The following is a 13846-nucleotide window of genomic DNA, read 5'->3' as shown; positions in this document are numbered from 1 at the left end:
ACCTAGCTGGCTTGCTCCAGGGATCCCTTGTCTCCTCATCTTTCACTATGGGATTACAGGTGGACTGCCTGGCATTTGCATGGATGTTAGGGATCCAAACTCAGGTCCTCATGTTTGTGTGGCAAGCACTTTATCCACTGAGCCATCTCCCCATCTCCTCTTCTTACTTTTAAAAAATGGTTTTCCTGGGTCTGGAGAGATGGCTCAGAGGTTAAGAACACTGGCTGTTCTTGCAGAAGACCCAGGTTCGAATTCCAGCACCCACATGGCTGCTAACAGCTGTCCGTAATTCCAGTCCCAGGGGATCTGACAGCCTCTTCTGACCTCTGTGGGCATTGTATGACATGGGTGCACTTACCTATATGCAGGCAATACACACATACACTTAAAAATAATAAATAAAAATTTTAAAAAATGGTTTTCCTAGCTGTTCTTTGGTATTCTTTCTGTATATTAAATTTAGAATCATTTTATCTAATTCCAGGGAAAACTATTAGTTTTAATTGGAACAGCATTAAAATTGTATATTAAAATTTCTAGAGTTAAATTTTATATTGTCTTTCATTCTAGGAGAATGATATGACTTTGAATCTATTCAAGTCCCATCTTGTATCTTTTAATACTTTTGTTCATGTTTAAACAGTATAGTTCTTGAGCCATTTTGTTAAATTTATTTATAAGCACTTAGAATTCTGTCACTATCATGCTCTGAATGGATTTTTATTAGCAGCATAAATTACAATATTAACATTAAAAAAAACTTTCCAGACAGTATATCCAGTCACTGGGATTCATAAGTTGAAAGCTGCCTCTCGTATTGCTAGAGTAGAAAGGTGAACATGCACCTGTCTAAGGCCACTTAAGTATGGTCCTGCTGAGAAATGAGCCCTGGAGGACCTACAAAGAAGAGGAATCCAGAACACTGCTTTGTTATCCAAGCTCCTAGTGTCATGGAAGGGCTCTTGACCTAATTAGTAGGTTTTTCTGATGGGTACATGGATATGGAGGGAAGCATTCTAAAATGTGTCTGGCTAATTCAGAGCAAAAGTTCCCCCAAATGGATTTCTTTTTAATCTTCTAAAAATTCCATTTTGTGGATCTGGAGAGATGACTCAGTGGTTAAGAGCACTGGCTGCTCTTGCAGAGGATGCAGGTTCAATTCCCAACACCCACATGAGGGCTCACAACCATCTGTAACACCAATCCCAAGGAATCCAATGCCCTCTTCTAGTCTTCAAGGGCGCCAAGCACACGTGGTATATAAACATATGTGCACTCATTCACATACATCAAAAAAAATCAATTTACTTTTAAAATTGTTTGGTTTGAGGCCATTATTTTTGCAATGACATCAGGTTTCTCCCAAGGGATAAAACTAACAGGGTATAGAAATAGAGTTATGAGAGGCCATCTATTAGGGGACTTGGCCACATAGTCATGGGGGCTGAGAAGTCCCACAACAGGCCATCTGCAGACTGGAGACCCTGGGGTGCCAGTGATGTGATCCAGTCCAAGTCTGAAGGCCTCAGAGCCAGGGAACACAGTACTGTTCCTTTCAGTCTGTGGCTGAAGGCCTAAGGATCTGGGAGCTGCTGGTGTTAAGTTCTAAAGTCCCAAAAAATTCAGAGAACCTAGATCTCTGATGTCCAGAAACAAGACAAGAGTGTTGTAGCTCATGGAAGAAAAGAGGAAATTGCCGTTTCTCAGCTTTTAGGTTCTTCTGCCCATGATGAGAGTGAGTGTCATTTCAGTCCAACCATTCATGTGGCAGTCTCTTCTGAAAACTCCTTCACATATATACGCAGAAGCAATGTTCCATAGGTGTGCCCAGTCTTTTGACATCACAACACAGTGCTGTCATCTACAGAGTTCATGTGCAAGTACCACATAATCCTCATAATGTTCTACGTTTACAATTTGTGTTGAGTCATATTAGTAGCCATCCTTGGCCCACATGGCCCATGGGCTGCAGGTTGGACAAGCCTGCACCAGTTCTCTAAGTATGTTTTTAAAAATTTATTTATTATTATATGTACATATATATAATGTGTGGGGGTGGGATGAGTGCCACAACTTACATGTAGAGGTCAGAGGGCAGCTTTCTAGAGTAGATTCTCTTCTTTCCACCTTCACATGGTTCCCAAGGACAAAACTCAAGTTGTCAGGCTTTGTAGCAGGTGCCCTTGCTGGCCCTGTAATTATTTTTTATTCTAGTCATATCAAAACCTAAAATAGCTTAACAACAATTAAGTCTTTTAAAATTTATTTCCACAGACAAACAATAGAATAAATGTACTGGTTCACTAACTTTGTGTTAATGCTATGTTCATCACTAGGCTAGAATGAGTAGACTCAGTGCTTGCCCTCTCTAGGACTTGAGGCCTGACACATACTTAGTAAGTCACACATGTAACCAGAACCTGGAGAAGAGACACCTAAATCTGATGGTAGGTGTGATATAGTCAGACTACAGGTAGGAGTATAAGAGCTCTCAAAAGCTAATGGTTCCCAGGGCTGGAGAGATGGCTCAGAACTGACTGTCCTTCCTGTTTATCCTTTTACTTTGGTATTTATTAAAGTTCTGAATTCACTCATAAACAATTCTAAATGAGAATTTTTTAAAGTAAATGAATACTTACCAGGATATTAAAAATGCTTTGGATTTTAACTTAAGTGTTGTACTTTTATACCTTGTTGGGATCCAAGTGTGATGGTTAATACTGTTCATTCACTTTGGGTTCCCTTGGTTTGTCCCACCCTCCTACAGTCACCCATCTAGTCCACCTTGACTTGGGACGTGGGTTTCAGCTTAATGAACCGGCACTGAATAAAGATATCATAAAGAGGGGTTAAGAAACAACAACAAAGAACTAGAGGCAGAGGTGAACAACTCACCCTCTACCCTCCACTTCCTCTTTTGCCCAAGAAAGATTTTTTTTCATAGATGTATCATTTAGCAATAGAGTTTCATTATGTAGCAATTAAGCTTACAGGGGGCTGGAGAGATGGCTCAGCATTTAAGAGCACTGGCTGCTCTTGCAGAGGATCGGGGTTCTATTTCCAGTTCCCACATATAGGTTACCAACTGTCTGTAATTCCAGTTCCAGGGGAATCTAACGCCCTCTTCTGACCTCTGCAGGCACTGCATGGCACCAATGCATTTAAGAACATGCAGGCAATATATTCATACACAAAAATACTAAATAAAACATTCTTATTAAAAAGCAATTAAGCTGACAGAATTTAGTGAATCAGAGGTCTTACACATGAAATGCCAAATGTGTTTTAGATGATAGATTCCCCAGTCCTGCTACTCCCTTGCCTAGATGACCATCAGCTTTCTAAAGTAAACATCTGCAGCATGTTTGGAATGGTGGTAGGGGGCTGGTGAGGGGAGTGGAGGACCCACAGATTATTAGAATTACAACATAGTGGGAAGGATGATAGAAGGTAAGATAATACAATGTAATCATTTAAGTTCATATTTATCCACTTAAGCTATTGTTGCTATTCTTTCAGACTACTTAAAATAGTGGATTTAAATTTCCTGCAAGGCCTTACACACAAACCCAGTACATAAAATAGAGCTTATCTGAATGAGGAAAGGGTGTTCTGGAGCCAGCCCCCACTTCGCCCACCCCAGTGACTTCCTTAGACTCCTGTGGTTGTAAGTCTTATCAAAAGGAGCCCAGAGACATGTGGAAGAGGCTCTTTCCTTCTGGCCAAAACTGGGATAATTTGAACTTTAGAACTGTGGTAGACCAAAATCCATCAAATATATTTGAATTTATGAATATATAATGATATTAGAAGGAAACAGAGCTAGGCATGATGGTACACCCTAGCATTTAGAATCTGAGGCGGGAAGATCATGTGTTCCAGATTTAAGGCCAGCCTGGGCTATGGTAGTAAGATCTTGTATAGGAAGAAAGAAAGAAAGAAATCCATCAAGTCCAAGGCTAGCCTGGGCTACATAAAATCCTCTCTGGGGTCGGGGAGACAGATAGAGATGGAGAGAGGGAAAGGGAGGGAAGGAGAAAGAAAGGGAGGGAGGGAGGGAGGGAGGGAAGAGAAACTTAACAAATATCCTTGTAAAGATCATAGCCAATTCTTGAAAACTGTATCTTGAAAACTCAGTAAATTAAAAGCAACAGGGACTTACCCTGCTCTTCCTATATGAACTTACCTCAGGGCAGATAATTAAATAAAGAGGGAAGCATTTCCTCAAGTGCCTATTCAAGTAACAATAAAAACATTTTTAGAATATCATTTTGCAACTTCTTTAAATGACTAGATCTAGGAATTAAGCATTGGCTAACCTCAAAAAAGAACAAAACCTAAGGCTGGGAGTGGCTCAATTGGTACAGTGTTTGCTGTGCAGGCATGAACACCTCAGCTTGGACCCCAAGCAGTCAGGTAAAAAGCTAGGCATGGCAGTTCACACCTATAATCCTGTGGCTGAGGCGGCGAAGACAGGAGCATTCCAGAGGCTTCCTGATCAGCCAGTCTTGCTGAATCCTCAAGTTCCAGGTTCCATGAGATACTTTGTCTCAAAAAATTTGGTGGAAAAAGATGCCCAATGTTGTTGACCTTCGGTTTTCATGAATGTACATCACACACACACACACAGAGAGAGAGAGAGAGAGAGAGAGAGAGAGAGAGAGAGAGAGAGAGAGAGAGAGAGAAGCTAAACCCAAATATCTTGTGTCTCTTGGTGAAAAGACTCATTACCACCTACAGTCTTATAAATGGTATCAAACCTCAGTTTGATGAAGTCTGGGATCAGCTCCAATTTGCAATTAACACAGTGGACAGAACATGATGAATGTGTAGTTTCCAAACTGGAAGACTTCAGATAACTCAAGTTCTTCAACAGATAGTTGTAAGGAAAAGATTTGAAAGACCTGCCAAGTTAAAGAAATGGGTGAGATGCACCCTTGGAAGGTAAAACTGGTTAATAAATTAACAAATGACCTTATAAAATCAGTTTGGTAGTAATTGCAGTGAAGTCAGATAGGTGGGGTGGGAAAAATTCTGTAGTGACTGGCAGATACACACAGTACACACACACAGGACACAGTACGCACACAACACACTGCACACAATACACATAGTACACACACAGAGTACACAATGCATACAAGCACATACAGCGCACACACAGCATACATAGCACACATACAGAGTACACACACAGTGCATACACACAGTGCACACACAGCATACACAGTACACACAGTACACAGTACACACACAGCGCACACAGTACACAGTGTACACACATAACATGCATATGTGTCTCACTGTGTAGCCCAGGCTCCTGCCTCAACCTCCTAGGTGCTAGGATTACAAAGGCATGTGCCACCACGCCTGAACAGAATTCTATTTCTTGACCTGGGTAGAGGTTGCAGACTATTTCCTTTATAATAATTCAGCCTGTATGCTTGTCTTTAGTGTTCTGTGTGTTTGTTTTGTTGTAGTATAAAAAGCATGAAAACATGACTTAACCTTGAATAACCCAGGAAAAGAATCAAACCAAACCAAAGCTAAACATCTCAAAGAAGGTACTGGTAAAGAGATGAGAGAACTAGTAGATGTTTCCTGTTGAGTTCAAACAGAATATAAGGCAAGTCAAAAATCAACCCGAACCAGCGTTTGTAAAAAGGGCTTTACAGGCATATTCCAAATTGTTGAGCGATTCTTCAAACACAACAAAGGGAAGAAGTCAGGAACCAGGGGCTTGAAGTTGCAGAGGTGGGAGATGTCTGGAAAACCATGTCAGCTCTGAAACTTTAGGTCCATAGTTCCATAAATACAACCATTATGAAGATTAGAAAACAGGCCCAGGGGCTGGAGAGATAGCTCAGCAGTTAAGAGCACTGACTGCTCTTGCAGAGGACCTGGGTTGGATTCCCAGCACCCATGTGGTGGCTACCAATCGTCCTTAACTCCAGTTCCAGGGGAATCTGAAGCCCTCTTCTGACCTCTGTGGCATTGCATGACACGGGTGCACTGACATACATGCAGGCAATACACTCATATGCATAAAATAAAAAAATATTTAAAAAACAAACAAAAAAGCCCAAAGTCAACAAAGGCCTTGCCAAAGCTAGCTCCTATCAGACCCAGGTCCAAAACTCAGATCTCCCAATCTAGGACTTTTCCATGATAGAATCCACCAAATATTTCAAAGAACATGTTCAAGGCTGGATCTTTGGAGATAGAGGATCCAGAAAGTATTTCTAGGATCTGGTCTGGTTAGCCTGAGGTGTTGGGTGCTGAGTCCTGGCCTCACCCTGTCTTTTACTGTCATCTCTCTGCCCTACACAGCCTCTTTCCTGGTCTTTCCCTCCCCTAGCTCTAGCTGCCTCTCAAGTGCTCTACCACTGAGCTAAATCCCCAATGGTCGTACTTGTACTTTTCAGATTTACTAGTAACTGCATGTTCAGTACTGTTGGAATTATCTGCAGTAAGAAAACTTTATTAGTGTAGACGTTAAGTAACTTGTCCAAACGTTTGCAACTAGAAAGTAATGATAGAGTCAACTCCAGAGCCCACATTTTTTAACGACTATGTTATCCTGCCTGTATAATTTGTTTTTCTTTATTAATTGTACAAAATTGCATGTAACGTAACTAACTTTGAAAGTAAATTAAGTCTTTCAGGATACTTATCTAAAGAAACCACATAACTTTAACAGTTGGTGGCTAACTGGTGGGGGGAGGATATATCATCGAGGAAAGAAATTAACTTTAAGGTTTACACGGTATTTTTTTCCAATGTGTGATCCTCTTTTGTCCTGTACTGAGCCGTCTTCCAGGAGTTGCTAACGTAGAACTGAAAAATCAGGCGGACCTCTGCTTTGTGGGGTGCTGGGTAGTCCCTGGGTGGACCTCCTTCTGCGCTGGGATTCGGCCTCGCAACTCTGAGGCTCAGAGCGGGTGGGCGTGGCGAGAGGGCAGCAGGTCCATTCCTGGAGCTCCATGCAAATGTAAATGCAAATAAGCGCGTAGAAACTGCAACCCGCAGTTAGCGCTGGGGCTCCAGAGAGCCGTGCTACTTGGTGCTCTGGCCGCTGGGCCACTTGCTGTCTCACAGGGTCGCTCCTGGTCCTGGGAAGCGCTTACCGCTTGCAGCACCGCCGGGAGCAGAGTGAACGCAGAGCCCGCGCTCGGAGTGTGCAGCTGGGGCGCTCGCCCTCGGAGCGCCAGTGCCTGGCTCGCTAGCCTTCGTGGCGCGGGTGAGTGAGCCTGCCTCCCACTTTTGTCCTGGCTCGGTGTCCCGGTGTCACCCCCAAAGGATGGGGGTCAGAGTGGGGACCGGGACCCCCCTAAAGCTGAGGACCCGGATAACCTGTTGGAGAGGGGCTCCTGGATGCAGCAAGAGGGGCTCCTAGGGGTGTGGGGGACCGGCCTCGTTTCTTTGAGGGGAGGCAAGGCACTTGGGTACAGCGGTGGGTAGTCTCTATAGGGGTCATCCAGAGGGGATGTCTTTGATGTGAGGGGTGCAAATAACCCGAGCTGCTAAAAAGAGGGCTCTTTGCAAAGGGCTTGGTGACTGCCATAGGGGCGAGTGCCACGCCACGGTCCTCCTGCTAATGCCTTGCTGGTCGGTAGCTGGTTGGTCTCTGGAGAAGCTGGGCTGAGACTGTGCAAGTTCAGTCACTGAGCTCGCCCAGCCGCTGCTGCTCTTTGTCGCCTTCACTTTAGCTGAGGTGCCTTGTTGAGGGAATTTGTGGACAGATTACAGCAATTGGAAAGTTCAGGATGAACTAATTCCCAGAAGGGGTGAATCGTCCCAGGTTCAAAGTGTCCCTCCCTGTGTCTTAGGGATCTGAAATCCTTCAAGACCCTAAGAATTGAATTTCTAGGACTGACACTACAGGTGGGAAGGTGAGCTGCTGGGGAGAGGATTGGGGGATTTTTTTTTTTTTTATTGGGGTGGAGATACTTGCTGTATCATAACTTCAAAGAGAAAGACCCAGTTCTGTTGGGATCTGGGGCAAAAAATCAGCTATTGTGATTCAGGGAGCTAGGTGGGAGTGAGGGTACACCTGGGCAGTGGGCTTGATGCCAGGGCTCAGGGTACTAGTTTTCACCATCCCTCTTCTTCCCAAGTACAAAGAACAGGGTGTACCAATGCCTTCATTTCCCTGCTCCATCCTAACCCTCCAGACACTGCTCAGGAGCTGTTCACCTTCCCTGAAGTGAGACTGTGCCCCTCCCTGCTCTGGAGGACTCTATTATCACTATTATTGTTGTTGTTGTGGGTCCTTTGGTAATCTTAATGTGTTCCTAAAAAGCATTTAGGTTTTTTTTTTTAAAAAAAAATAAACAATTTATTGAGAATTTCCTACATGCATATAAGGTGTTTTGATCAAATCCATGCCCACTCCCCTCCAACTCTTCCCATATCTCCCCATCATTTTTTTTCTGATAATTCATGTACTCTTTCTTCTTCCTTGATTTATTTTTATGGGGATTTTGGCTGCTCTAACATCGCCCCCTCTGAAGAGGTAACCCTAAAATCTTTTAAGGATTAGATACAAGCTCCCAAATACTTTCGACATTTTTGGCCTTTGGAACAGAGTATGTTGCTAAGAGGCCCAAGGACATTTTGACTTTTAGCCAAGAAACTGGCTGTTTCTTTGGAGTCTTTTTGCTGTAACTGCCTAGCCAGTTCCTACCTCCTGTTCTTATCACACCATCCTCTGAAGAGGTTACCCAAATTGCCAGTAGGGAATCAGGTCTCAGACTGCTCTGGCTTCTTCTATGCTGAACAGGGATGCAGGGTGAGGCAATTGGAGTATCCTTCAGTGGGTAAAAGACTCCCAAATTGCATAACTCTTATCTCTAAGGGGAAAAGAAAGTCTTTGAATTGTGAATAGGAGCTGTGAAGGCAAGAGTAATTAGCATTACAAGTTCTAGACAGGGAACTAGAAAAAAGTCACAACAGGGCAATTTTCAAATGTTCATATGAGAGTCCATTGGAATTTCTTGACAAGGGCTTCCAAGAGCATCCCTCTATTGGGTTCCTCCTCATCTTTCTTTTGTCTTCCAAGGCTGACCGTTAGAGTGATAGATTCAGGATTTGCTTTCATGTATTTTGATAGCTGTTGGAGTGGTTAGAATCAGTGTCAGTTCCCTCTCAAAGGCTTCCAAATAAGGGGAGAAAACAAATTTATCCATCATTGTAGAACAATAGCTGGTTGCCTCCCTTAGCTGCAGGTGGGCACTACGGTATTAAAGAACAAGATTTGATGTCTTACATCTGAGCAGCACTTTCCTAACTTTTGGTTAGGAACAAAATCATCAATGAGAAATAATTGTCTAAATAACTTTTTATATAGGCTTAAGCCTAATGTCTGGGAAGTGTAATCCCTTGAACTCTTAAAGAAATACACTGATGACTTTACTCTTTGGTTATACTTTCCTTTTAGGTGTTTAAGACCATACAGTTGGCCCAAATAAATCTACACTTAAGGTCATTTGAGGATCTGTTCCTCGGGGTCACATGGGCTTGGGAGGAGCCTCTGGCTTCTTTCTTTTACCAGTTCCATCTATGTGAAAATAAAACAAAGGTCCTGCTCGACCATGTCTGGCTTCACTTGGAAGCATGAATGGGATGTTTCCTCTGAGTTGACCCTCCTCTTTGTAGACTGGACACTGGTTCAAGTCCATCTCGTGGGGTCTCCATGTTCTCCCTGAACAAGAGGACAGGTGACTCACCACAGTTACAGGACATATTGAGAGATGTTCCATAGTCCCCTGGTACTTAGTCGACCTTGGAGGGCAAGGGGTAAAACTGTCCTTTAAGTCCCACGTTACTATAGGCCTCAAATTATGGCTGTTAAACATCCAATAAAGTTAGTTCCACCAGTCTGGTACTTTTAATTATCATGTGCTGTGTAGCTAAGGCTTGGGTAAAAAAACAAATATTCTCAGATAAACTTTGACTATATATATTTTTTTGTTTCTTAAACTAGTTAACTAAACTATGACCATAGACATTTTAAGATTATGTGTATATTATTTTTGTCTCATGCTTTATATATCATAACAAAACCTTGACTAGACATATATTTTGTCCTTTAAACTAATTGACTAAACAATGACCTTAGAAATTTTAAGATTATGTGTATATTATTTTTGTTTCATCCTTTATATATAACAAACCTAAACAGATTTTCATTACTTCCTTAGGCTTTCTCATTTTTTTTCTGTATATTTTGGAATATATCTCCATTCCCATATGCTTTTAACATCCTTTATATTTTCTTTTTTAATAATTATGAGACATAATCGCATTAACAAATACATTTTCCATCTGTTTCCATACATTTTCCTGGGGATGCTAAGCAGTGCTTATTCCCTTTTAAGGTTCTAGTGTCAAGCCAATGTTTGATTAAAGTTTTACTGGGGAACTAATGAATTTATTGAGCTTACTTACTGAGATAACCGAGGGGTTGCTGAGGTGTATGTACGGCCTGAAGGTATGCACACTGGAAAGGCTTTACCCAGCATGGGCCGTGCCTTCTCTTCCTAGCCTTCCCCAGATTGTATACTTTAGCCCTCCCCAAATCCAGGCCATGTGTGTCTTCTGTGGTCTGTTATTAGTCTCCTTCTCTGTTCCACCCCAGAAAGGATTGTGGAGGGTGATGCATTGATACCTCTGTGCTATAGGCTATTGCAAAATGTTCCTGCCTGTGCTCAGGTTGAGCATGTCCCTATTTTCCCACTCTCAAAGAGGGCAAGCACCTGATTCAGGGCTCGTAGGAACCTGCCTGGGTGCTTGGTTCTGAGTGAGGAGGGATTGTACTCTGAGTATTCTAAGAATTGAATTCTAAGAATACTGAGTATTCTAGGGATACGCATGGGAGACTTTGCACCAAGATGGGCAGATCTGTCCTCTGGTTCACTGGTGATAGAAGGATCATATATCACTAGGCTTGAGGTCGGAGAACCATCTCACTGTTACAACAGTTTGTACTAGCCACCTTCTGTGGTTAAGGGGTGTGTGTGTGTGTGTGTGTGTGTGTGTGTGTGTGTGTGTGTATATGCCAGCAGAGGAGAATGGTAGCTGGGTAGGGATGAGGGTATACTTGGGCAGTGGGCATGATAGAACTCAGAGCCTCAGAGTGCTTTTTCTTTGTGTGAGAGCTGCTAACTCCAGCAGGTAACTTTCCTCAGGGGCCAGATGTCAAGGAACGTGTGGAACAAGTCAGGACTTTGGCAAGTTCCTGATCTAATTGGTAAGACCAGGTAGGACCACATGGAACACAGTAGAGAGACAGGCACAGTCACTACAGAGTGGGGGCTCCCAGACAACAAGGGAAGAATCTTCTGAGCGGGCTTGTCTGGCCTCAGTATTTAGAGTGGCCTTTGCAAGGTGCTCAGTGGAGGAAGGGTAGGTATTGGTCCTGACTGGTAAGGTTTCTCCTCAGTACATTCCCTAGGGACACTACAGACTCTGCAAGAATGACCCCCTGCTTTTCCCCTCAAAATATACAAGATGAATGGCTTTGTACTTATGGTCCCATTATCTATGAAATATAGCTAGTTAGTTTATTGTCTCTGTTTTTTAAGACAGTCAGTAACGCAGTGGGGATTTGAGAGTGAAGCTCTGCTTGAAGGCAGAGGTCCAGCATCCCCATGGATATGGGGGTCTCATTTCATCTCTTTCTGACAATAGCACTTCTTTATAGTCTGGAAATATCTGCCATAGCCACTGGAAGCCCAGCTACCCCTGCTCCAGCTCAAACCAACACACACTGACTGGGAGATTGTGCATTCTTAAAATCTTCTCTTTTCTGTCCTTTTTTCAAAGCTAGTGAAATTTAGAGACCAGCTCTTCTAAAGTAATGCTTCCCAGCAGAAGACATTGACATTGCCTACATTCAATACTGAGTCATTTTTCTCTGGCCAACAAAGGGTGCATGCAGAGGACACGAGGCAGGGCCATGTGCATGGAAGACCTATTACATGGATGCTTGGTTTTCAGTGGGTCTCTTGGTTGTCATGGGAGACTCAGAAGCAAGGAGCCATCAAGCAGTAATCCAGAGTGAGGACAGAGCAATAGCACTGCAGTGATCCCCTCGTCATTTGACTTCTTGTCTTCTGCTCTCCTCGCCTCCTGCCCCACAGGCATGGAGAAGTGGGGGTACTGCACAACAGCCTGCAGGGGAGTCTCCCACCTGGGCCATTTTGGAAGTGACTTCTGGTTATTTTTCCTCAAGTTTTGTCTTCAAATCTTTCTTTCCTTTCATGTGAAGCCAACAGGTTGAGCAAGTTCAGTTCTCCTCACAGGCTCAGGGCTGTTGGACCCCAATGTTTGTCACCACAGGCCGGCAGGACCTCCTTTCTGCCTGGGTGCATGCACCTGGCCTATTAGCCAAACCAGTGGGACTGATACACAGGCAGGACCAACAAGAACTGCTGTGTTTGAAACTCAGAGTCTGGGGGAGGCTGGATTTCCAGATGCTCGCAGGATCTTTTCATTGCCCTCCAGCTCACTGTCCCTGGGTGTCTGAGGGTGAATGCTCACAATGGGCACCCCACTAAGGAGCTGTGGGAATTTTTGTGTAGATCCAGCTTCTCAAATATCCCAGTGTTGTCCCAGCCCCCACTGCTGGTACTTCTGTGCCCTCCCATTCTGTCCACCCCTGCTCTGCTCCTCCCTCCTGGGTTTTGAGTGCCGAGCCCTCTGGAGACCCAAAGCCCCTGGGGACAAAAGAAAGGGGATAAGGAGAGGATTTCCTTTTCTTTCAGATCTGCCGCTTGATTTCCCCGCCTAGCACTGGGCCTTCAGATCTGATGTTAATTTGTTAATCTCAGACCTTATAAATTACTTCTTGTAATTCTCAGAAACCAACACCCATAACTTCAGGGATTTCATAGTGGAGGGATGCTCTGTATATTTTTTTTGTTTGTTTCCAGAAATCACCGATTTCTAGTACAGAAAACTGGCAGGAGGCAGCTGCAGGGTAGCAGGTGAATTTTGAAGTTTTAAGCTGAGGCTCAAATCTGGCCTGTCTTATTCACTTACCAGCTAAGCATACTTGGGCACAGTACTTAATTTCTGTGAGCTAACTTTAGTTTCCTCATCTGACCATGAGGGCAGTCTTAAGTTTTAAATTACTAGGGCTGGGGAGATAGCTCAGTCAGTAAAGTTCTTGCCCCACAAGTGTGAAGATCTAAATTTCATCCCCAGAACCCAAGTAAAATAGCCAGGCATGGTGGCACATTTTGTAATCTCAACACTGAGGAGGCAGAGACAGGAGGACGCATAGGACTCCTGGGCAGCCAGGCTAGCCTACCAGGTGAGCCCCAGGCCAATGAGAGACCCTGTCCCAAAAAACTAGGTGGATGGCTCCTGAGGAAAAACACCCACATGCATACCCCCACATATTTGTACCCACACAACCACCCACCCACACACACACACACACACACACACACACACACATACACACACACACACATACACACAATTTATATATATATATGAAATGACTATATGAACATAGAATGGAGAAAAAGAGTAGTATACGTATTGAAAAGTACTTTCCATGCCCATGGAATAACTGTAAAGCAGCGAATAAATATAATTAGTTATCTAGGTGGAGACCTAGCTATGTGGAGGATTATAAAGCAAAGGTCTTATTTATGCCCATGGGACTTGGGTCTCTATGGGGAAACAGCTAGCATGGACAAAGTAATTAGAAAACAGGGACAATACAGAGTTTCCAAAGTCTAAAATGTGGCAAGAAGTTGAGGGGCTGCAGTGGCGGAGGAAGGCCTCAAACATGAGGAGGAAGGGAGGGTAGGTGTTTGGCTGGAGAGGACAG

General features: G+C 43.6%; 1 protein-coding gene across 1 annotated transcript in view; it reads left to right on the top strand.

Annotated features, from left to right (window-relative positions):
- The first annotated feature begins 7129 nt into the window (after positions 1-7129).
- Positions 7130-13846, top strand: part of Mylk (myosin light chain kinase) — a 302239-nt gene continuing 295522 nt past the window's right edge. The window contains exon 1 of the mRNA XM_029568164.1: positions 7130-7240. The gene's annotated coding sequence lies outside the window, so the exon portion shown is untranslated. The remainder of the gene's footprint in view (positions 7241-13846) is intronic.

The sequence above is a fragment of the Nannospalax galili genome, unplaced genomic scaffold, assembly GCF_000622305.1.
Source record: "Nannospalax galili isolate Female #2095 unplaced genomic scaffold, S.galili_v1.0 scaffold18, whole genome shotgun sequence".
Lineage (NCBI taxonomy): Eukaryota > Metazoa > Chordata > Mammalia > Rodentia > Spalacidae > Nannospalax > Nannospalax galili.
Note: the sequence above shows the minus strand (reverse complement) of the source record. Positions and strands in the feature narration are given on the sequence as shown.